The sequence below is a fragment of the Poecilia reticulata genome, chromosome 5, assembly GCF_904066995.2.
Source record: "Poecilia reticulata chromosome 5, P_reticulata-male-v2, whole genome shotgun sequence".
In the NCBI taxonomy this organism is placed as follows: domain Eukaryota; kingdom Metazoa; phylum Chordata; class Actinopteri; order Cyprinodontiformes; family Poeciliidae; genus Poecilia; species Poecilia reticulata.
In genome coordinates, this window is record NC_088834.1 from 23,703,445 (window position 1) to 23,728,784 (window position 25,340).

The window sequence follows — 25,340 nt, forward strand, 5'->3', positions numbered from 1 at the left end:
TCTGTGGGAAAAACTGCAAGCTCAGGGTAGGTTTGGGGCAATCTCAGCCACCCGTGAGGAGTTTGTGGTCGCACATTTGTCTCATGAAAAAAATAAAAGAAAGGGAAAAAAAAAAAGAGTTTGATGCTACCAAATAATGGCAGAAATATGCACGCTGGCAAGTCCGGCTAATTAGTGTGGAACACCAGGATTATGAGTGATATAAAATGCATTAGGTGCCTGCAGAGTAATTTGTGATGTAAGACAGTTTGCAGCTTTAAAGCCTGCCTGTTGGGACCTGGTGGGGGAATAAATGGAATTCATGTTTGCATGCATTACTGTAGTAAAGTTTTAACAGCCGAGTGCTGAGCTGATTACACATTAGCTCCAGCAAAAGAGCGGACATTAGCATTGTTCTGCAGCTGTCAGAAACTCTTATCCAAAAGCCTGCAACCAGACGGATACTTGTTCATCGGGTCCTCAGAGAACCGTTGCTAACGACATTACTGTCTCCAAAGGTCGTTGAAATTGCCACGTGAGGCTTTAAGTTCTTGGCTGTGAAAGATGGTTGTGATCAAGAAGGTGTCACCTGGTCACTTAGGGATGGGGAAGATCTGAATGTGAAAGCCAGGATTTCAGGAGAAGAAGAAAAAAAAAGCCTTCTTGTCTTCTGATTCAGGCGCCTTGCTCTGCTGTGTGGGGACATTTGTTGCTGCATACATTATCTTTGTAAATTATTCATTGACAAATGGATTCTCAGTCTGGGCTATTTGTATAAAGTCACAGATTAAGTCCACAATGGCTTTGACCTTGTGCCAAACTCGAGTCCCTTCAGACACATTCCTCTCTTTTTTTTTTCCTTTTTTTGTTTACTACCACTGAACCTGAGAATTTACTGCAGGGCCAAAGAGTAATTGTGCATATAATGTCAAGGACTGTTGCCAGTACCCATACATCATATCCACATATGGTATAGATGGCGGTGTTAAAAATACATGCTCCTATGAAATATACATGACCAGAGTAGGCATGCAAAGCCTGTCGCTGTAGCCGGACGGATTAGTTACCTGAAGATGTAATTCACACGCGTCCCACTGAACCACGGTGATCATATCTGACCACGTTTCATCTTCTCTCAAGCAAAATTATCGCAGCGAAGTTGCACAAGGCCAAATCGGACTATATGAATCTGAAACGTGTGTTCAGCCTCGCTGTAGAATAGAATGTATTGCCATTTGCACAGACACATTGCAGTGTAGGAAAATTTTAATTACTGGGCGTTTCACTAACTCAAATATAGTAAAAGTTCCTTCAGAAGTCAGAAGACACTGAGAGGCAGCATCATGCTGTGGAGATGCTTTTTTCTTCATTAGAAAAAACTGAAATTGGGGTACACATCTACCTTCAAGTAACTAAACATAGAGTTTGTGTTGGTTGTAAATAACATCCCAATAAAAGTCACTGATGTTTGGTTTAGTAATGTGTCAAAAAACCATGAGAAAACAAGGCAAAGTGCTGTGAATGACACTCAACAACAAGGGCAACAACTAAATAAAACTTCCATGATTCACAGGATTGTTTACTCTGCAGAGCTCAATATTTACCTCTGAATAACAAGAACATAAAAGCATTAAATAAATTACTTTGTTTCCGTGTTTGCATATCTTTTTTGCCTTTCACGTGAACGCTCAACACAAAGAGCTAATTTGTCGGGGAGCGGGGAATGTGTGTGAGAGAAAGGCTTCCCTATTATCAGGGGATGAGAGTGCTAATAAAACACTGGAGCTACCGAGGTCCAGAGGTCAGATGCACATGTAATGAATGGAGAAATTTAACTCATCCAATTATAGGAAACCAAGGCAAAAATCCATACTGTTACTCTGGGCAGGGGGCCCAAATGCAAAACTAATAATGTCAGGCAAAGCTCAGCTCTGTGCCGTGCATAAACTCCATGATGCATAAACATGTGTGCAGGTGGGTGGGCTTGTGTGTAAAACAAAAGCTTTAGAATCAGGTGACAGTGAGCAGAAAGAGTAAGAGCCTGTGCAGCGCTGCCATGGCTGCGCATGGCGTTTGATTAACAACTTGAGGTTTTTATTAGAGTTTTTTGATTGAGTCAGTGGATTGTAGAAGATAACTAAGTGCTTAATAACACAGAAGATCACAGTAGCAGTTTGGGTTCTCGCAAACTCTCGCATTGCATGGATGTATTTAAATGAGCCTCCTCTATGGGGAACTGGACGCAACTGATTTGTCTAGTCTACTTAAGCAACTGTCAAAAACGCTTAAACCTGGGAATGAGATGCATTTGTGCTGTCTTCATGTAATTTATTTTAATGGACCAGTGGAGGGGAGTGGAAGTCAACTGGCCTCTCCTCTGTCTCCGAGTGGTCGTGTGAGGGAGTGGTGGTCCTGTGTTGGTCGGAATATGAAAGAGTAGGTCTACTTTGTGTTCGTTTCACCACTGACTTAGCAATGGGACTTAGAATGAAAAATGTCTGAGACACATTGTGGGTGTTACAGTGGAACATGTAACAATATGGAGCTTTTGGAAACGGTGTGAAAATGTACCTGTCCACAGATTGAATCCCAAAGATTAAATGACCCCACACAAAGTCATTAATTAAGACTCCTGAAAAGAGAACGAAAAGATAAACAGGCTACAAAGATGCAACTATTGCCTTAGTTTAAAGCATGAATTATCTTTTTTTTGGGAAAGTACAATTGTTCAAAACTTCTTCTTATGTTAAGTAAGTTTATCAACAAATTATTATGAAAATTATTTGGAAGCAAATGTATTAAATTCAGAAAGTCTATATTGACTCTTCACTTACTTCTGAACATTGCTCATTAATTCTGCATGAGAGAAATATTTTTCTTTGTCTTGCTTTATAAATGCTTCTATTCTCTTCTCACCCAATGTCTCAGTTACGTGCAGACACCTTAATGACTACACGTTAGACATCAAAACGTTTTTAAAAGGATTTGATGAGGAATAAAATAACTCCTCTCAAAACAGCATCAATACTTCTGTCCATTTCTGAACTTGTCAAACTGCCCTCAAGCTTTCAATTCGACTCGTAAGTTAGCTGGCTGTGACACACATCTTTGATTTCAGAAAATAACTAAAAGTTTCACACAAGAGTGAGGAAGCTGTAATCATTCTCATACAGAAACACAAGAACATGAATCAAAGTATTTGGACGCTGACATTAAATACAGTCGTATGTCATCTCTCTACTTCTTTGTTACTTCCACTTATCTTACATAAGCCACACTGTACCAATCTGCCCCCACAATTGCTTGGAGTATTTCTCTGCTTTTTATGTTTGGGCAAAGAAACTCCCGGATGACGAACTAAAATATGCAAAAAATAAACGTGGAAGCCTGACACAAGGCTCCGTTCACATGCGCCCCATCTCATGTGATTTCTTTTACGTTGGAATAAGGTTATCCAGGATTGCTGCAATCCAGTAAAGTTCGGAGTGATTGTGCTCTGTTATAAATGTTATGAAAAGGTCAAACTGGAATTTATACCACTAAGGTTGCTGCAATTACGTGTTATAAACTATCAGATAAAAAAAATAAATAAATAAATCAGTTTATGCAAAATATTTAATTATAATCCATGAAGTTGGCTTGATGTGAGTTTTGTACCTTTAAACTCCAAACACTGGAGTGTGCACAGGTCTTTGACTTAATGACTGCCCATGTAAACAAAGACTGAAAAAGGGCAAGCTCGTTACTGAGGAGACACTTTGATTAAATGAGTGGCGCGCTGATTAAATGATTAGATTTATTTGTCCTAAGGAAAAAAAAAAAGAGAGAGAGAGAGAAGACTGAGAAGGGGAATTAAAATCTCAGATTCATTTTTGCTCCCATTTTTATTTAGATTTTTTTTAATTGGGAACCATACCCCCTTGGAGGCAAAGTCATTAGGCCTTATACATAACCATTGCTGCCACATTAAAATCACATTACACAACAACGATAATCATTGCATTCAATTACACATGGTAATAAATACTTGACGCCATCTCCAGTAAATCCATTAGCCTGGGAGACCCACACAACACATGCAGCCATTAGAGGATCTCTCAGTGTTTGGACCCCTGGTTTCCTAGATAGCTCTCAATTGGTCTTATGGATACATCAACTGTTTACATTGTCTGATCGGAACGCATTATGAGGTGATTACACTAACATTTGGCATAAGTGGAGCATACAGCATAATTGCACTTGTTTTTAATAAGGCACAATATACAAAAGATTTCCTAGCACAACAATAAAAAACCTGCTTTAATGAAGGCCAAAAGCTAGAATTTAACCGCTTCAGTCCACTAAATCCTCAGCAATACATCAAATAAGTCTCATTTACTCCAGTCCCACAGTTTTATGCTACATTACTCTTTAAAAAATATTTTTTGCAACTTGCAAGCTGCATCTCTTTTCTGCTCAGTAAGACGTCAAGACTCTTCAGTGTCTTTCCTATGCCGTGCATCTATCACTTAAATGACCCAAGATATAAACAAACTTACAACAAGCAGGATTTTGGTCTCACTTCATTAACAGGTGACTGAATGTGTGGTAAGGGGAGCAGACTAACATACAGCAGGTTGCTGTGCACATCTTAGTGTTATTAAAAACAGAAACTGTGAAAGGTCTAATAAGTAGGAGTCTATATGAGGAAAAATATCACCTGCATGCATATGTAAGCATCTTCAGCTTGTATTGCTTTTAATTTCATATCTCCTGCTCTTAACCGCTCAATCTCTCTTGCCTTGCAGTCCATTCCACACCCCTCCGCTCTACCTTTTCTTTGGCTTCAGCCTGCTTCTCTCCTTCTTTCTCTCCTTGTTTGATGGCAGCCTCACTTGTAATTAACTGTTATGTGGGGGATTGATTGCGGACAGCTTAGCATTGACCAGCTTCATTATGGAGTCCCTTCAAAGTGGGATTCTGGGCCTGCCAATACTCCCGAGTTTATTTCAGTGAGGGGATCAATAGCCTGCGCATTAAAAGCTTTATTTGGGCTTTGTCCGCCCCACAAGTACCTTTGCCCTGGCTGCTCTGTGGAGCTTTCAGGTGTCACAAAAAAGGTGTTTCTGGTCTTTTCACAAAAACCACCCTCACAGTTGGGCGGGCGGTGTAATCAGCGGCACATGCTGAAAAAGACAGTCGATGTGGAATTTCACATCGCATGCAAGGCCTTGAAAAAGCATTCACTGTTATGTTACAGACAAAGACTTCAGTGTATTGCGGTTCATTGTGATGTTTCACCCAACCTGTGTAGCTCCGACTCTTTTGGGGTGGCAGCATCGTAATGTTTCACAATATTTTCAAAGGGACGTTTCTGAACCAACAGTGATGGAGGACAAAAAAGGTTGGCTCATATTCTTGTTGTAGTTTATTCATTTTTCCTTCTATAAATCCCCCAGGTTTGTTTACCAGTTCCGGGACCCGACCAGAACCCCTCAGTGTCCTTACCTTGAGACATAATGAGATTTGATCAATGCCAAAAATGATTAAATGTTCATACAAATGGAACAGGTACAGAGTGACATTCACCGTCCAGCATTGGGCTTCACTCAGCTCACATTAGAAGAGACACCAAGTGAAGCAAAGATTGTAGCATGAGTTTAGCTTTTATTCTTGTCCTCATTCTGTTCCCTCCCTAGACGGTGGTGTAATCAGTTTCATTTTGTTTATGTGTGACTGTCGCCAGTCTTATGTGATATGGTTATGTAAGCAGCAGTGATATGTGTGTGTAAGCACATAAAAGAGGGGAAAACACAGAATCCATAACAATCTGAACTATTCCTTGGTTTAGGTCAGAAGTCAAGTCTTTCCTTACAAAACTTTCACATCCATATTGAAAAAGAAAAACTGTTCCCACTAGAAATTGGTCAAAATATCTCAGTATGGTCAGCTTCTATCCCTGCAACAAGAAGATATTAATTTTGAGATTTGGACTTATTGCAAGAAGATAATAGTTTATCATGGTACCATGTTGAAATTGCCTAAATGCCTTCAAACAATCAATTCTGTGGAAAATGTTTGCACAAGCACTCTGCATGCCTAAGTGCACGACTTAATACAAATTGGTGTGAAATAGATAAACAACTTGAAGATGAAGTGAATTACAGTGTTGGAAACACCTTTCAGATTTTTATTTTACTTTGTCTCTTGTTGGTCTACCACCCAAAGTCCCAATAAAATGGAAAGTTTATAGTTACAATGCAAAAGTAATGCTTTCTGTCTCGCTCATTTAATTAAATATGTAATATCCGGTGTTAGATGAGTTCGATTTTACACATTGTAAAAGTTTACAGTAACAGAGGCATAAATAGTGATAATGTGTTCTAAAACACATTTTAGCACCTATCCAGACGTTGAAGTGTGTGACAGTTCGTCGCCACGGTGCAAATATCTTGCAATATCTTCACTTTGCCAGCGGAACTCGACACTCTGTTTCAAAGTTTACTCTACAGACAGCAGGCTGCAACACTCCTCCACAAGAGCAAAACACATCGTGATATCTAGGGACGCAGCTCTCTCTCTCACACTCACACACAAACACACACACACATATAAATGGGGGGCCCTCTGATGAGATATCATTTTGTCATTTACCATGCTGTGTTACAAGATGTATCTCCCCTGCCAAAGCATCAGCAGCCGCCCCAGCACCGTCCTTGTCTTGTGCTTCCCCCAAGGCTACACACATCGGAAAAGAGCAACAAGCACATCATGGACATGGGAGGACTAGAAAGTCACTTTATAAATGCTGGAAAGAAACTTTGTTTTTGTTTTTTTTGCTTTTTCACTCTTACTTCTGCTTTATTTTTCCCCCATTCTCAGATACACACCAGTGCAGCCTTCCACTCACCAGTTGCCAGTCGAGACCATTACACAGATGTAGACTGTGGGCGCCACACACACAGAAATTATGGTCTTGCCCTGAAGTGTCCTTTTAATGCTCTGAATTTGATGTAGATGGTAAAATGGAGAGGTATTATTCTTAGCTTCGATTCTAAAAAAATAATTGCCTCACTTTTTTATCCTCATTGGGCCTTCTCACCCAATTCTTATTAAATAATTTTCTTTTAGAAAGGTGAGATATCGTCCTGCTTGAATCATATTTTACCACATGGACACCCACAGTGGGTCCCTGAGGGATTCTATGTAGCTAATAGCCTACGGTGAAGGAAAGATGAGTAAAGAAACTACAAATGTGGCCCACAGTTACCCTGGGTGGTGATGACACTTGGATAATAAACACTTTAGGAAGTCTTTTCCTGGTTTGGAGGACTGAGGTAAGCTCATTTGTTGGCTAGAAAACAAAAAGCACATTCCCACTGATGCACAAATACGCAGGCATGTGGATTTTATACAAAAATGAGAGACTATTGCTGTGCATCTCATATCAGATTACATGTTTAATAAGGAAAGTGATGCTAGCGACTATTGGCTTAAGTTGTATTAATTTGAAACATTTAAACATTAAATACATAAACCCTTTCTCCAACAGAAAAAATATTTTGGGTGTCATCTCATAATATAAGCTTGATCAAGCTGTATTATTTCCATCTCTGGATGTTGACGTGTTTTTACTCATGCTCAGCCTGTTTCGAGTTTAGAAAATACTTATTCTCATCCAAAAAACAGAGAACTTTCGGGTATTTATTCATCTGTATACTTCTGTCCATTTTCAATTGTTCAATATTGAAAACACAGAGAGGAAGGATTTCAAAGACGTAGCAGCAAAGTGCAACAGTGTGCCAGAGGGCAGTCGACAGGTCTTAGATGCTAATGGCTTCTTCATGCATGATACATTTCAAAACAAAACATCTGATGCTCCCTCCAATCAGACCAGCAGGACAACATTAGCCAGGAAAGATCCAACAACCAGGTAGCACATCGGAGATTAATTACAATATGCCCTCATCTCGTACTGCGATGAGACGCCTAACTGGATCAAAATGTGTATTTATGAGGCAGCTTCAGGGTATTTCGTGGGTCCCTCCTAACACAAAGGTGCTGAGATAGAAACACATAAATAATAGAACGTTTTTTGTTTTTTGCAAGTACACCCTCTGCGGGTTTTTAATTTGAAGTGAGATGCGCAAATAGAACAAGTAGACGGCGTTTGATAAGGAGAACCATCTGTTTTATAAAAATCACAGCAAAGTATAGTCGTGTTTTGAGCAGAAAGACCTTCTTGAGTATTGGACAATCTTTTTGGCTTCATCAGTTCCAACGTAAATAGTTGATGGGGCGAAATAATTAGTCATAAATTGCTCATTTTCCACACTGACAGAATGTCAATATTCATGAGACGTCTGCTCTTTTCTTTAAGTATCTCTAGACGGGACAGGGACTGTCAAAACATTCCCCATGTCAAATGGAAGTGGAAAAAAAGATTTCTATTTAATTCTGACATTTCTTTCATGAATAATCTTCCTCATGCATAAATATCAATAGATAAATAATTGGTAAATCATTAATATGAATGAAAATCAACAGGGAGGCTCTGCAATTTCACTGTGCATTCCTATATAATTAAATGATATTAACTACTAATTAATTTTGGTATTTTTTTAAACATTTGTTCTGATTCAGAGTTTTAGCTTGTATACACATTATTTTTTAACAACTACATTATTTAATCAGGGCTTCGCATCTAAAAGTGATCTATTTATTATCATACTGTGAAAATGTGTCTGTCAGAGACTATGGGAGTTTAATACTTCATTGTGAAAAAAATTATATTTACTTGTGCATTTATTTGATTTTGGAAACTTTAAAAGTATGTTGACAACAAACATCTGATTGGATATGGTGTTTCTAAATCATCATAATAATATTAATAATCCCTAAATGGGGTCAGCTCATGTCCCCTTTTGGTGGTGGTCTGCCGTTTACACAAGTTTCCTGAGCTTTGCTTGCAAACCTGTATAATGACCGTACTCATTACCGTGATTATTTAAGGTACCATGTACATGTTACAGATTCTTTACGAAGATATTTACAGGGAAGGGAGACTGATGCGTTTTCTGTGATTTCCCCACATGACAGCAAAGTTTACAAGCAGGAGAAGCCAGACAAGAGATCAGAAGCAGAAAACCTTTTTTGGTAATGTATTCAAACCATTCTGGGAAACCCTGCAGAAACACTGCAGTATTTAGTGCAGGAGTTGTAATATGTGCACAGAGATTAAAAGCTGTTAACTAATTCATTACAAGAAAGCTCTTTGTTTGAATCTTTCAGAAAGTCAACTGTAACAGGTTTTACTTTAATTAGCGTGAATGTCTGTTTATATTTCTAATGGGATAAATATTGCACTTTTATCAATTTTCAAAATGATATAAAGGAACTTAAAACTGCGTGTTGAATTAAATGTTAACAATGGATTAAGATCAGGCTGTAATTGTTAAATATTCATGTGGCAAATTAGGCCCAAAGGAAAAAGGTGCCGGATTAAACTTCTATCTCACATCACTAGACAGACTACATGACATACATTTCATGTTTCAGTGGAGAGTTGATACTTGATGGGGACTTTGTAAAAAAAAAAAAGTACTTAAATAATTCTGGGACAAAGTCAAGATACTGATGTAGATTGCATTTTTTAAATTAGACATAATGTTTTAGGAACTTTTTAAAGCACACAATACATTAATTTCATCATTCATGCTGACAAACCCAATGGGTTGAAGTAAAACTCTTGTGACTAGCGATGTGAAAAAAATATTCCTTAACAAGAGTATATTTTTTCTTGATGAGAAGAAGTAGCAAATGTAAAACCTTCCATGTTGAGAACAAAATTACAGTCCAAGGAGTCAAGTCTGCACTAAGTGGTAACAGTTTGTTCTGGTCGTCTTTTATAGGTTCTGGTCAGTAGATCTTCTGACAGCAGGTATTTGTGGGTGTTTCCCAACAGAGCGAAGAAAGACTTGATGGAGCTACAGGTGTGAAGTTGCGACTTGCTATGCACCAATGATTTTGTGGAGCTCAGCACAGATGGTCTTCCCTTTTGTGAAGAAACGGGTGCTGCATTTGATCTTAAAGAGAACAGCCAATCCTGGTTAAGTTATGGGTCGAGAACATCACACAAAGATTAGTCCTGAGCTTCAAGGATCCATCTCCCACTGTTTTATGACACCCAGTGTGTGTCTTTGTAAGATCAGCTGATCAATCTTTTGGCAAGGCTATTCATATAATCTAAAAGAAGAAGGAAGTGAGGACCATATTATAAACACTGCTGAGCAGAATTAAGAGCTGACCAGACTTTCGATGGCCTCAGTAGTCTGCTGTGTTGTTCACTTTCTGCATTTTGCTATTTTCTACACCATGTAGTCTACACAGGGATGCTATTTGTCCAACAAAAGTTAAGTTTTCAGAAGTTCGACGCTCCTACATCGTTTCTACTTATTTTGTGCACGATCAACTTTGCTACAAATGTCTACACATCAGCATTATGTTTGAAAGTTTTCCAAAGTTGATCTCAATGTGAAGAGTTCTCGTCTGCCATTAGCTGACATCCTCGGCTAATGGTAATCACCCCAACAGTAGGGATTTTGACAGATGGCGGTACATAAAAACATGAAAGAGATAAACAAAATAAGGATTTTACTTAGTACGAGCATCAAGCTTTATGGGATTTGAAAGTTGAAGTGATTTAAAAATGATAGGGAGAAAAAACATCATAGATTGACTTGTAGTCAGACTTTTTTGCCTCTGAAAACAAGATGGTGGTGAAGATGCCATCTTCATCACATCTTCATCTGCACATACAGGTCACTTCAAGGCCATAGACTGATCAATTCTGATTAAGTCTGATGAGAGTTGCTTTCATATTGTACTGTAAAACAGCCAGATAAAAAATAAAACAAGCGAAGAATGAAAAATCCAGTAGCTCCGTTTCATACCATCCATCTATCAATTTTCTTACACCCTTGTCTCTCAGTGGGGTCGGGAGGGTTGCTGGTGCCTATTCCCAGCTAGCGTACCGGGTGAGGGGCGGGGTACGCCCTGGACAGGTCGCCAGTCAGTTGCAGGGCAACAAAGAGACACACAGGACAAACCACCATGCACACACACACTCACACCTAGGGGCAATTTGGAGAGGCCAATTAACCTGACAGTCATGTTTTTGGACTGTGGGAGGAAACCGGAGTACCTGGAGAAAACCCACGCATGCACAGGGAGAACATGCAAACTCCATGCAGAAATACCGGGGCTGGGAATCGAACCCAGAACCTTTTTGCTGCAAGGCAACAGCTCTACCAACTGTGCCAATGTGCAGCCCCGTTTCATACCTGAAAACATTTTTCACAAAATGAAAAACGAACAAAAGTGAGGGGGATAAATGAGTCATGCCTGTTTTGTTCAAAAGATGACTTTTTTTTTTCCATTTATGTGTTAAAGGTATTGTTTGTATTTTTCCCTCAAATTAAATATGTATGAGCAACATTTGGTGAAGGAAACCATTGTCAACAGATTTAATTCTCTCCCTAAATCTGTGTCCAATTTTGACAAAGACACCTCTGATCTGTAGATGCCAAATACATTAAACATCAAGCTTTGGTAAACACAGAATAATGTTACCCAGCATGCTCTGGCGTGCATCCACATGCCGCGCTACAAGGGTTCACTTTTACTTGCATGCGCCCTTCCACCTGCCCATTTATCATGTCTCTCTGCACCAGAGATCGACCGTTTCACTAATGACACCTATTAATTGGAAACATTCGTGCATCTCAAAGATTAACATTCCTTGGTAAATGAAGCAACGGGAGGGAGGAGAGAGGGGAAGGTGTTAGGCTTTAGCGTAGATATCAAAGCCTAAACAATTGGTGCACAGTGTGGATTCTGGTGATTAGCAGGAAACATGGGTTAAACAGAGGGTGGAATTAGAAACCACACAGATATAATCAAAGACAACAGATGACTTGCAAGAGAATGTAAATGCACTGCTTAGGAGTGGAGGAGACAAGCAGTCCAGATTGTGTCACGTTATCTTTCTAATATCTTTAAACAAACAAGGGAAATGTTCCACATTGATGTTTAAAACTTTGGGATAGAATGTGTGAATGTAAGTTTTACTACACTTTGAATTAACTTTGAATTTTAGGATTTGTCACAAATCTGAATTTAAATTGCCTGTCCCCTTTTAGAGCCAACTTTCAAGGCTGCATAACTTTCTCAGAGATTACCCTTAATTATTATGCACACCTTTCTCATTCCACATGCATAGACAGTGTTCCAGAGGCAGAGAAAGGGAATCAAAAGGGCATACTCACTCTTAGGCTTGTGGGTGTGGCTCCTGCCTGCCAGACAGAGATGATAATAAGTGAGGGACGCTTCCTGCCTCTAAGCGTCCATATCAGCCAGGTGTCCACGAAGGAGATACTGTGAGGAGGGTGAGCAAGGCAGGCTGGGTGGGAAGATTGGAGTGGGGTGAGGTGATGGAGTTAGAGAGGGTGTGTGGGTGGGAGAAGAAGACAGCATGTACCAAAGCAAGATGAGCAGTTTTTTTGTAGTCTGAAATTCAAGTCACCAGCACCTCTCCCGACCCCACTAAGGGACAAACAAGGGTGTAAAGAAAATGGATGGATGGATGGATGGATGGATGGATGGATGGATGGATGGATGGATGGATGGATGGATGGATGGATGGATGGATGGATGGATGGATGGATGGATGGATGGATGGATGGATGGATGGATGGATGGATGGATGGATGGATGGATGGATGGATGGATGGATGGATGGATGGATGGAAATTCTTTTGATAATCATATGCACATAAAACTCTGCACACAAATAGAAAAGAATGTAGTTTTTCTTTCTGCATCCATTTCAACTGTTAACATCTATCAGACTTCAATGTGTAGCTCTTTCTGCATAGCTTTCTTCGACCAACTTACGCAGCTTGTATTTCTGTGGTGTGTCATGCATGCCATGTGGAATAGTTGCTTCACATGTGCACGTGTCTACTTGCATTACCTTTATATTGCCACCTTGCTGAGAATAATGTCTTTGAATCACATAGCAACCCTGATATTTGTGCAATTGTGCTGCTATTCATGTCTAGTGTTTTCCTTTTGCTTAACCATCTTGAAAAACCCCTTCACTGGTTCAAAAGCAGTGTTACGTGTTAGATGGTGGGAGGTTTTTTAGATACATCAAAAGAAAAGCAAGCTTCTCCCGTCTACCTCACTGCTCCTTCCATCATTTTCCTGGACTGTCACACACCTGGACATCTGCCCTCCTCCCCTCACACACCCACCAAAGGATATATTGGGAAAAATCTCCAAGTAAATTCTGGCACCATGTTGCACCCAGCCAAGTTCAGCTACAGCAGGAAATATGGCACTCACTCTTTAGAGATCATTATTTTTAGAGAAATTTATTTTCTCATACCTCACTCCATTTGTCTGTGGGCCAGGACTTGTAGAACAGCTTCACTTCCTTCAGTTCTTCTCAGAAAACTCTGTGTGACAAGTAAATTATAAGTCATTATATCCTCTGTTAACAAAAATAAATAAATAAATCAACTTATACATCATAACGTCTGGACGATAAGGTGCTACTTCACACGCTTTGAAAACTGCAATGTGGTTAATATTTGGGTTTTTAAAGAAAAGGTTTTGAAAGGCTGGAAGAAGAGGATAGCACACACACCAAAGCAAAACAACATTGAGAGCAGCAACAAAAGAGACACAGGAAGTGTGTGTGAGGCTGTTCAGTTCCGATACTGAAAAAGACGACTTTGGTTTTGGTAGTGCAGAGGAGGAAGATAGCAATCGATGGCATTCCTGGTAGACGATAGTATTTTCTTTCCTTTTTAAGCAGCTGCCTTATATGTGCTGGTCAGAAAAAGCATTTATGGTACATATTTGTGTATTTTACTGAAACGTATTTAATCAAAAGTTAATATTTGTTAATAAAAGTTAAATACTTTGGTTAGTGGGTATGACTTCTAGTCAGGTGAACTCAGTAGTCCAGAAATCATGGTGCAGCTGGTTTTGTTGTAGCGTTGTTCTCTTTGCTCGAGTCTCGGACAGATAAACTAAAAAACATGACACACTTGTTGTTTTCTTAATGAAAATGCAGCCCTGACATGTCATATTAAAAAGATATTTTGCAGAATGCTTGTCAAACATGTCATTCAGTTTTGACGTTCCAGTTTCTCAGTGATCTAGTTTGACATAAACCCTGTAAAAATTTACACAAAGAACACTTCCACTGGTGCTTCCATGCTCTAGTGGGCAGCGTTGTTTACAAATCTTTTCTTTCTCAGCTTGCCAGCCACTCACCCCAACCCAATTACTGAGTAAAACCCTGGCTTAGTTTCCCCCCCCAAGTTCTGCCCCGCATCCTGCATCCGTCTCGGGCCCTGGAGAGTTTCCTCTCCGCTCTCCACCGGTGTCATTTACACCTCCATCTTCCGCCCTGGCTTAGTCTGCCTTCCCTCTGCTGCACGCTGCCAACTACAGCTACCCCCTGCTGATCAAGAGCACGCCATCCACAAGTAAAACTGGGCTACTAGGAAATAGAGACGAAGTATATGACACAGCGAGACATCTCATTACAGCAGTAGAAGACTTTTTGCTGCTGTTTGCCTTCACTCATGTCATCAGACAAGAAGAGATTTGTTCTTGATTCCGTTTTTTTTCTCTCTTTTTTTTTGCCAGAACAGGATCGGGAAAAAATGGAGGAAGAAAGCAATTCTTGGATGAATTAGAGGGATGAGCTGCTGAACCAGGAGAGATGTGCAGCAGAGGTAAAGCCTCTACTGTACTCGGGATTCTGCAGGAAATGAAGTTGCATTGGGAACGAAGGGAGGAAGGAGCGACACGAAGCTGGGTTAGCTGTGGGGGCAGGTGGGTGGTGACAAAGCCATTGAAGCTGAGCAGGGGTTGAGTGGGGTTGAAGCCACACTGTAAGCCCTTCTTTCCCCCCTGAGACAGACAGAGTTAGAGGACCGGTATGGGACTGGGTTACAGGGAAGGACCCAGGGCCATTTCATTACAGAAAGTGTCTGTCCGGAAGATGGGAAAGGGATTATCCTCCAAACAGGATTTATTGGAGGGGATAATTCATTGGCTGAACCCACAGTGGGGAAGTGCCGCATAGGTTGAGGTTACAATATCGCTTCATTCACAGCTTCCAACTGCCTGGTTTTCAGCAATGTATGTGTTGGTGTGTATGTTGGGCATTTGTTCACAGGGAAGTAAAAGCATTTGTAGAGAAGTGGATGTGTGTGTGCGTGTGTGTGTGTGTGTGTGTGTGTCAGAATAAATCTGTTTGTGTGAGGTCTCTGCTCAGGAGGATGACACAAAAAAGTTTGGTGGCCAAATGCAATAGGGAACGATTACAATGCCTTGCAAAGGTTTTGTACATTTTTTCACATTGTATCACAACACAAAAACAAATCTAAATGCATTTCATTGAGGTATTTAGTGTACGAGTTAAAAATGTATTTTACCCCACTGTCTATGTTGCATTATAAATGTGTGAATTAAATTTTTTAATGAATAGCTCTTTTTAAAGTTATGGGATTGAAGTTGTGTTCTCTATGCTCCTTGTGTGAACACATAGCTTCCTCTGCTTTCCATTAATCAATCAATCAATAAGTTTATTCACACAACAAAACTAGGGCTAAAACGATTCCTCGAGTGATTCGAGTACCTCGATTATTAAAATTCCTCGAGGAAAATTGACCTGCCTCGAAGCTTCGTTAATTTATGTTTTATCATTTAGCGCACCGTGTTTCAGCCGGAACATTATTTGCATTGCGCGGAGCTCTGACTTCCGCCTCCGAGTTGTTGACGGAAGCTACGTGTTAGCGGCATAACGTCCAATCTTCAAGTTCGGCCCGCGGGGATTTTACTGATTGGGGATAATTCCGGGTTTTCATAGTTTTTGTGGGACCAATAAACATCCTTAAAATGACCGGCGCGATGCCGGGAGTTCGGCAGCCTTTCTGCTCCGGAGCTGCTGGTTGAACGGCGGGAAGAAGCTGAGGAGGATTTATACAGGTGAGCGGAGAGACTGAACACGGCGGGCGGCTGAGGGTTGATGCTTACAGGGTAAGAGCAGCTTTACGAACCGCACAATAAACGTATATCATCCCGGTCTGAACAAACGGGAGGCGGAACATGGCTGGTAGATGAGTTTCTGAACGGAGGAGCCGTAAATATCCCGTATTGCTCCCCCAGTCTACAAAAAAGTAACTGGTAGGGAAGCTCAAATGTGGAAAAAATAGACTGATGTTGATATCCGATAGTAACATTGGTATTATGGAAGATTTACCAATATTTCATTTCATAATTGTTTTTATCCGATTACTCGATTAATCGTAAGAAAAATCTATAGATTACTCGATTACTAAAATAATCGTTTACAACAGCCCTAAACAAAACACATTTCATCACCAGCGTACAAAAACATCGTCTTCTCATCTACATGAGTGAAAGGGAGCAGGACGAAGAAAAACCTTATAAAAATCTGCTCCTTTCTCAATAATCACAAAATAAATCTCCTTTTCATGGCTGCATATATAAAATTAAGAATATATCTTACAAATAATATATCATTCTCCTCACTGTTAACTCAAAAGTGTATAAGACAATATTTTTTTTCTTATAAAGTATTTAGAATTGGTTTAAAGTAGGACTTTTTTCATTGTTTGTTATGTAGTTATAAGTTGTGAATATGATTAAGATCTATTTTAAAATATTATTGAGGGATTTGTGTTTAGTCTCTTTGTGGTAAATATATAAATTAAGTCACGTTTTTCAGTCCATACCACTTGCAGCATCCTTGTGGGAAATATATATACATAAATAAATAAATCTGGCAAATTTACTTACTGTGTTCCTTTTTATTTGCTATGTGATTCTGTTGTATTTAAAATTCACTGTTGAAATTGTATTTTACATGAAAAAAAATCTTTCTTTCCCCTTGTATTTCTAAACTCCAATAAAGAACTGCTTACATCTTCAACTTATAAGTTTCGGTAGATTATGTTAAGACTATTGCATTCCCTATTGTGTCACAAAAATAAGCGTAATTCTAATGACTATAATTACTGCTGATCATTGGGAGGGATCCAGTAGTGCACAGTGAAAACCAGAAGGAAACTGATGCATTTTATTGTTTGTGTATCACTGCTTCAGAGGTTTATTACGGCTAAAAACTAGTTGAATGCTTTCCAACACAATACTCTTTGTCCTAATTGTTACCTAAGAGGATCTAAACCAAGCTAACAGGTAATAGATACAGTATAATACATGGAAAATACCTGCCACAATCACTTAAGTCCCACATCCCAAATTAAAAGAAGCAAATTGCCTCTCCTTACATTTACATTTACTGTGTAAATTGTGTATATTGTATTCCCTTATTTGCTGCTTGTTAGAAAACAGCTGAGGTGTAAAAAAAACCAAGAAAGGAAAAGAGGAATTGGGAGTGATTTGCCGTCTTTGGGCCTGCAGGGCAGTTGACAAAACACTGATGGAGACATAGAGAAACACAGCAGTGATTTGCATTTAACAAAGTGATGTCTCCTAGTTTGTCATAATATATTAAATCTAACGGAGGATTGTCATGATATTGTCTCTTTTCATGCAATATAACATGACTGCTTACACAAAACGTCGGGGTTTAACTATGAAGGAGGACGACGGGTCAGAAGATTTCAGCTGGTTGGAAATGCAGCCGAGAACACTTCCACTGGTGTTCTTCGTCATTGTCGTCCTCTTATCCAGGTCCAGGAGGGAAACACACACATGCTTCTTTCCAGGCTCACTCTGCAGATCATTCTAGGGGGTCCAAAGGCATCCCCAGGTCAGAAGGGAAAGGTAAATACTCCCATTGGGACTTGGCTAGAAAATCTCGAAAGGGGCATTTTGATCATCTTTCTGAATCGCCTCATCTAATTCCATTAATGTGGAGCAGGAGTGGCTCTCCAGCGAAGCTTGTTTCAGCTGCTTGCACTTGGGATGTGGTTCTTCTGTCATGAGTCGCATCTGTTAACCACAGCCAATGGTCAGAACATAGACCAGTAGATGTACTTATTGGTCCTGCTCTTTTTTCAGTGCAGCCAAGCAAAGCAATGCCCACATTGCCAAAGACGAGACCAAAAGCCATCTGTGCATCTGTAACATCTAACTGTCACTCTTGAACCAGGCACCAGGCACAGTTTCAACTTCTTTGCTTTATGCAGAGACTGACCCCCATCCCAGGTAAGATAATCCATCTTTTCCACTAGCTTTGTCAGCTTCACAACCTTCCCTTTAGATTAGCTGACTCTTGTCTCAGATGCATCGTGGGAAGCTGGAAAAAGATCATGATTTGTCAAAAATAAATGATTTCGTCCATTCTACTTGTTGCACAGACAAACTGGATCTTCCAAAAGAGGCTCCATTTACATTGGTGTATGCTACACATAACTGGGACATTTGCATTTTATTCTTGCCCTTTCATATTTTTCTGAGGATTGCCAAAATGAGTCTGAAATCATTTCCTTAAAAGGCCGTTGATTGGGGTGCCGAGGTCTGTAATTTGCAATTAACGAACGGGCTCTGGAATTTGATTTGGGTCAAGGTCTTCATTTGCATACTCTTTTTCTGACTAGTACAAAGACTCCAGGGGTGCTCTGTCTCGATGACACCGTCTCGTTGTCTGATTTATGTTCACCAGACATGGTGAAGGAGTTGGGGGGGGGGAGGCAAAGAAAAAGAAACGCCAAGCAGTGCTACCCTGCTTCACATTACTGTGCTTCTTGTGACTCGTCACGCTCTTGCGGCTAATGAATTCTGAGCACGAGCTCTGATTTCTATTGGTTCATCTCAATTGCCTGTTAATAGCAGGGTCGTTAGGCCAGGGAAATAGCAAAGTCCACGTCCAGTCTCTTGGGGTGGTTACTGCAAGCTGACACTTTGATCAGTTAACTGTTCAGATGTTGGATGTTTCTTTTTTTGTATTTCACCTGCTGACAGTACAGACAGTGAAACCCACTGATCGCAAACAAGCAAGGTGCTTCAAAGCCTGGCTTTAGTGCTTTGATTCAATAAGTTCATCAGGTAAAGGGAATACACACTTTCCAGTGTTGTTGGGACTTTAAGTTCATCTGAACCTTCCTGATCAAAGCACATGCTAAGGCATCTTAAGGAGTTAAAACCTCATGAAAATATGAATGCATTTTGGTATATGTATAAATAAAAATTATTTTGAGCATTGTGACTTAAAATTAATACAAACCCAAACCCGATGGAAGACAAACGTCTATCACGACAGTCACTTATAGTTTAATAATTACCAGTCTGTTCGACACAGACTGCAGGACAGAATCCTTGATTTTTTTGACAAACTTGAGGTGGAACGATCATCTGTTCTTGAGAGACAAAAATGTGTTGATCTTGCAAATGTTACACAAAATTAAACTGACTTTATTTAAATACTTTACCACTGATAATAATTAAGCTAGTGAACTAATGAGGTGTGACTGGAGCCACCAGTCCTTTAAGCTAGATAATGTTTAACAGGTAACAGGTGTTTCTCATCAGCATGAATGTACACACTAATGACTCCACCTCACACTGTCTGTAAACTTAACACACATGTTCCTTGTATTGTTTTGTAATGTAGCAAAGTTTCCTGAAGTGTCATGAATGGCACCTATTTGCAAAATGTATTATTACTATAGTTATTACTCCACAAATTAGTCACGTTTTAGCCTCACAAAATAAAGCCGCCTTTGATTTCTGGACGTTTTTATTTTAAGGCATTGTCATGATACTTTGCAGTACTGTGATGGAGTCATTTGCTAGATGTTACATGAGGAACTGACGTATAATTTAATTGAAGAACTCATAAGAATGAATGTATAATTGACTAACTTGATGCCCAACTAATTCAACTTTACTTATATAGCGAAGTACCGAGTACACAGTCTTTGGGTTTCTCTAAACATGAGGAAATTTTTTGTTTTATTGGTTTTACAAGAAAAAAATATCTGACACATTTCTGTTTTAACTGGAGTAGAAATAAACTTTCAGTGCTATTTACTAGACATTGTAATGGTGTGAACAGTGTTTTTCCAGAACAGCAAACGCAGAATAAAAACGTGTCACCTGTGTTTAAGGAGTAGAAAGTTCGTTATCCTTCGGCTCTTGTGCGTCAGGCCAAGTGTTCCCTGTTTAATTAATCACCAGCAAGTTGGACATCCAGGTGTTGAAGGAGGAGGTTCTCCTGGTCACGGTAAAAACAAGGGCGGTGGATGGACGTTAGCAGCCATGCTAATTCAGCAGGAAGAAAAAAAACGTCGGCAGAAAAAAAACCCCCCACGAAAAATAAGGCACGTTCTTGAATAACTTCGGTACATTAATTTAACGTAAGTACATGAGACACGAACTAAACGAAGGCGCACAGTACCTTAAATGTATTCTTCAACATCGTCATTTTTCTCACTCTTTTTACCGTTTCTCATTTGCTCCTGGTCGGCAGCTTCACCTAGTGGCCTGGGGTGATTTAGCACGACACAACACACGTCATGCTTTTTCAACGACTGCATTCATTTCGACAGACTCCAACACACCTACATATTTTCCCATGCATATAAGTAGACTGTCAGGGGTAATTCTAATGGCATAACTTTGAAGTGTTATCTCGAAGATGTTTGAAGTAGAGCAGAGAAAAGAAAAATATCTGCTCATGCTGATAATCTTTGGTCCCATATTGGAAGCGAACTCAGGCCCTACTAATGGGATGAGTACATCACAGCGTGAGGCAAGACAATAAGATGCTGCTCCTGGGAGCCACCAGCTTTGACAGCAGTCTCTTGCTTTTTCTGAGGGAATCAAAAAATAAAACGAGATATTTCAAAATCAAGTTATATCCTATATTGAAATATGCACAATCGACACTTTGTGCATATTTCATATCAGGACTTGTACTTACTGGTTGCACAGGTCCTGACAGAAAATGCATGTCATGAAGAAACATATTAGTATATTTTTCTATCCAGCCATCAAGATGGATGGATTGGGTCTTGGCGGTGACAGGTCCAGGAGAAAAACCAAGGCAGATCTCCAGCTCCTCCACATAATTTCCGCCTTTAACTTGGTGGATTGGTTTAACCATCTGGGAGGGCTCCATCGTCCAAAGCTTTAACACCCATTGGGTACCTAGTGGAAAATTATTTATACACTCTACACAAACAGTTTTTTTCATTGCATATGCAATATCTGTCACACTGTACAGCTCTGCGGTTTTCAAGATTTTTTTTTGATTGAAATATACTTGCAAGATTAGAGGAGAATCGTGTCGATCAACACGTCCAACAACTTTAAGTTTTTTTGTCTCACATCATCGAATTATGTTGGTGATGTCCGACCGTCCGACATATTTTTGCAAACACTGCTTCATTTAGTTTTAAGACTAAATATGCATCTTGTTTGTCTGTTGTCACCTGGACAAAACCTGCAGTTATTTCTTTCAAACACCACACTTGTGCTGTAGTTTAGGTATTGGTGCTTACAGCTCAATTTTCCCCAAGTTCATTACTGCTCACTGTATCTGTGGAGTGTGTTTAGTTGGGGAGCCCGTGGCTTGGCAGTCCCCAGGGTGGAGTGTGTTTGTTTAGGGCCAGTGCTCTGCTTGGACACTGAGATGCAGATGGTGCAGGGAGCCGGCCCTGGAGTGCCTTTGGACACGCTCTGGCAGAGTGCAGGGTCATGTTCTTTCACCGACTACAAGACAGGAAATCCATTTAATTACCTGTGAAGCAGAAGATGGTGGTGTGGGGGGCTGACAGAGGAGGACTGTGTTCCCCAAGCGCTCTGCCAGGGAAAGGGGTAGGGGGAAAAATGGCACTATGCAAGGAAGTCAGAAAGAGGTAACAGAGTTACTGTACAGAGAAGGCGGAAGAAAGCAAGCAGAGAATGCTCTTACTTTCAAATTCTCTGGTTACTCAATTAATCATAAAAATAATCGATAGAGTACTCAATTACTAAAATATTCTCTTACAACAGCCCCAGTTGAAATAAATACAAGCTGGGCTAAAGAAGGAATGAAGCTTTTTACCACACTGTCAAATCAGAAGAATCGTGTTCTGGAACATGCACATGACAACTAGCTAAATATTTTTCTGCAGTAATTTCAAAAATTTAAAGAAAACTTCTGTTAGCGTGCACACACATTTTGACTCAGTTTCAGCAGATATTTCAGCATCTTATCTCAAAACCCATCTTTAAATAACACGTATCAGTCTAACGGAAGTATCTTTCAGAGTTTCACTTGATGCAGTTTGGAGGAATACTGGTGCACACCAGGCATCAAAATGCCTTCGTGACTTCAAGTTCTCAGTGTAGGAGCAACATGACTTTCCAGTTAATATGGTAAGAAAGGCAACAGTAGGCTTTCCCAGATTGAAGCCTAGAACTGTCACATCAGAGGAAAAGCATCGCCCACAGCCATTTCCTGGAACATTCACCATGACGCTCTGTTGGCTGGTTCCTTTCCCAGATCTGTGCCTCTAAAGGGCAGAGGAAAGAGCAACGGGATCAGAAAATATTAACATTAACCTGCACTTATTTACTCTGGAAAAGGTAAAAATAATTCTCTATATTCCAGAGGGGACAAAAAGATGGTGACATTACATAGCTAGCTCATTTTGTTTGCTTTTTTTAATTTTCAATTAGATTACAAGACAAATCTGCAAGAGAAAATTAACCAAACATACTAATTAAAGACCATGACAAAATGTTTTTTTATGTCTACCACACAGGAGTACAGCTCTAATGCCAGTTAGTTCTTTTCTAGTTTGATAATTATCAGAACGCTACTTTTCACTTGCGCAAGAAAGCCGTCAGTAATGCAGTGTATAGATTTAGTCATAAGTGGGCGCAGCTGGAAGAAAATTACAGTTCTGTTTTTAAACTGGTCAATTACTTTGAAAGAAGTTGCTTGACACTAAGGAGGATGTATGTCTGCACTTTACTAAGTTTTCTTTGTAAATTACAGTAGACATAATAACATGGCGTTGACTCTGCCACCTGTGATGATGCAGGGAAAGAAAGTCTGACTTGAGGAGAAATTACGAAGAAGTTAGAAACATGATCTATGTTTGCCACACACGCCTCATTGTTAATTAAATTAATGAAACTTTTTGTTTCAGAAATTTTCAGAGTGCCCACTTACGACGTGACTGCTACAGTTCCACCTTAACACATAAATCTCTTTTCATTATCCATCTAAAACAGAGCACGACTGACGATGGCCATTTTAAAGATAGAATAGAGGTCAGCTCGGAGACACCTGTTTAATACAGTGGAACCTTGAGACATGAGCTTAATTCGTTCCGTGACCAAGTTCACAAGCTAATCTGCTCAAGTTTCAAATTAATTTTCTCCATTTAAAATAACTCAAATAAATTTAATCCGTTCCAGTTTTGTAAAACATCTCCAACCTACATTTCTTCTTCCTCTTTTAGGTTTTTTTAAAATTCTCTTAAGATTTTTATTGTCACCAACTGGAATTCCTGGTTCTGTTCAATAAACATCATCCTTTTCTTTGTGTGGATCAGCAAGCAACGGTATCAGTTGATGCTGCCCCAGTGGCATCCAGAAGCTCCACTCATAACTCATAACACTCATAGCTCCTATTTCAGACAAAAATATTGACAGAACGACGCCTCGTATTTCAAAATACTGAGATGTTGATTGGCTCATATGTTGAGGTTCCACTCTGTCTTAGTCGGCTTCAAATGTCCTCAAACCAGTTTCCAAGCTGCAAGAGCCATGGTTTTCAAAACAGAGAAATTAGCTGAGATTGTTTCCAGTCTTCAGGTATTCAATGGTTTCAAAATGTTGCTGATACAAAACCATTGGTCATACCTTTCCAATGGTTTGAAGTTCTTTCAATAAAATGTTAGAGAAAATGGCAAAGAGTTGTTGGGCCTCCAGCCATTCCGGGGTGCATGAAACACTTGCTGATACAATCAGGGTAAAAATAAGATAATCCAATGTTGCGTTTCACTTAAAGTATTCTTTTGAATTTATCAGCACAATATAAAGTTACATTTATGCAACTTTGTATGTAGGTTTAGAAACTGGTCAGTTTTGGTTGGTCTGGTGACAGTTGTCCTTACTCCAAAACCAAAAGGAAACTCTCTTCCTTAAGCAGACAGAATATTGGAACAATATTGGTTGAAGAGGTCCATCGACAGACAGACATACACACACACACACACACGCACACACACACACACACACACACACACACACACACACACACACACACACACACACACACACACACACACACACACACACACACACACAGGTATGTATTTCTACCCATATTACAACTTTGTATCATCTTCCACTCATTTTAGTAACTGCATTCATGCCTAACCCAGACATTTCCCCTACCTCTAGTCATTTCTAACCCTAATCTTAACCAAAAGCTATTTCACAGCTAAAGTTTAAGACTCCTCATCCTAAAGAAGTCGGTCCACCGTGTTAGGACGGGGCTTTGGCCCCCTCATCGCCCCAAATATGCCAGAAATGGCTCTAAATAGGAGAGCAAAACAAGTACACACACACAAAGACTTTTTTAAATTTGAGATTTGCTTTTTTATGCTCATTATAGCAGCAGTGAGGAAATACAGCTTTCTCTGACGAGCTTGGAAAAGCATCTCTGGAAAAAAAAAAAGATCATCAGGCAACACAAGCCGTTATGCTCCGAGGACTAGTTTGGTACCTTCTAGTTTAAGTGGACGGTGTGGTCTCGTTGCCAGACCCTTTGCTGCATTCCTGCTGAAGTACAAATTAAAGGCAGATCTGACTGATTGCAAGATGCCTGTGTAGCAAATTTATCAATTCAGTGTCTCTCAGTGTCATGCTGGCTTAAGAATCCTAATAATTGTGCTATTTGTGTAATCTGATCATGATTACACCACGGTGTCTGGAAGCAGGTGTATATGCACAAAGGCTGTAAAGGCTTTGGCGATCCCAAACAATCAGCTATTTATTTATGAGTTGGAAGAAGTGCAGGGCAGGAAAGAAATGAGGTGAGGCACAGAGCGAGTTGAGAGAATTTTATTACGCTGTAGTCTGCATGCATCAGGGGGGTCACAGCTTGCTCTGTGCCTGGGTAAGTAAATTGGCATGCAGTACCACCAACACTGTGCACTACTGACTGCATGGCGCATCTCCATCCACCCCCACCTCCCACCCCCCCTTGCCGTTGCTCCCTTTATTGCTTGTTTTCTCCACGCTAACCCTTAGCTTCTTTTCGTCTTTCCTGATGGGTCATGCAACTAACGATCTGTCCAACTAAAGAA

The 25,340-nt window shown here is 39.9% G+C and overlaps 1 long non-coding RNA gene across 2 annotated transcripts in view; it reads right to left on the bottom strand.

The window, feature by feature from the left end:
- Positions 1–20,519, bottom strand: part of LOC103464986 (uncharacterized) — a 76,456-nt gene extending 55,937 nt beyond the window's left edge. For both annotated transcript variants that reach the window (XR_014087626.1, XR_014087625.1), the window contains exons 1-3: positions 20,128–20,519; positions 13,409–13,478; positions 12,285–12,418 (exon numbers count right to left, since the gene is read on the bottom strand). This is a non-coding gene — a long non-coding RNA (uncharacterized LOC103464986). The remainder of the gene's footprint in view (positions 1–12,284; positions 12,419–13,408; positions 13,479–20,127) is intronic.
- Between the last annotated feature and the right edge of the window lie 4,821 nt (positions 20,520–25,340).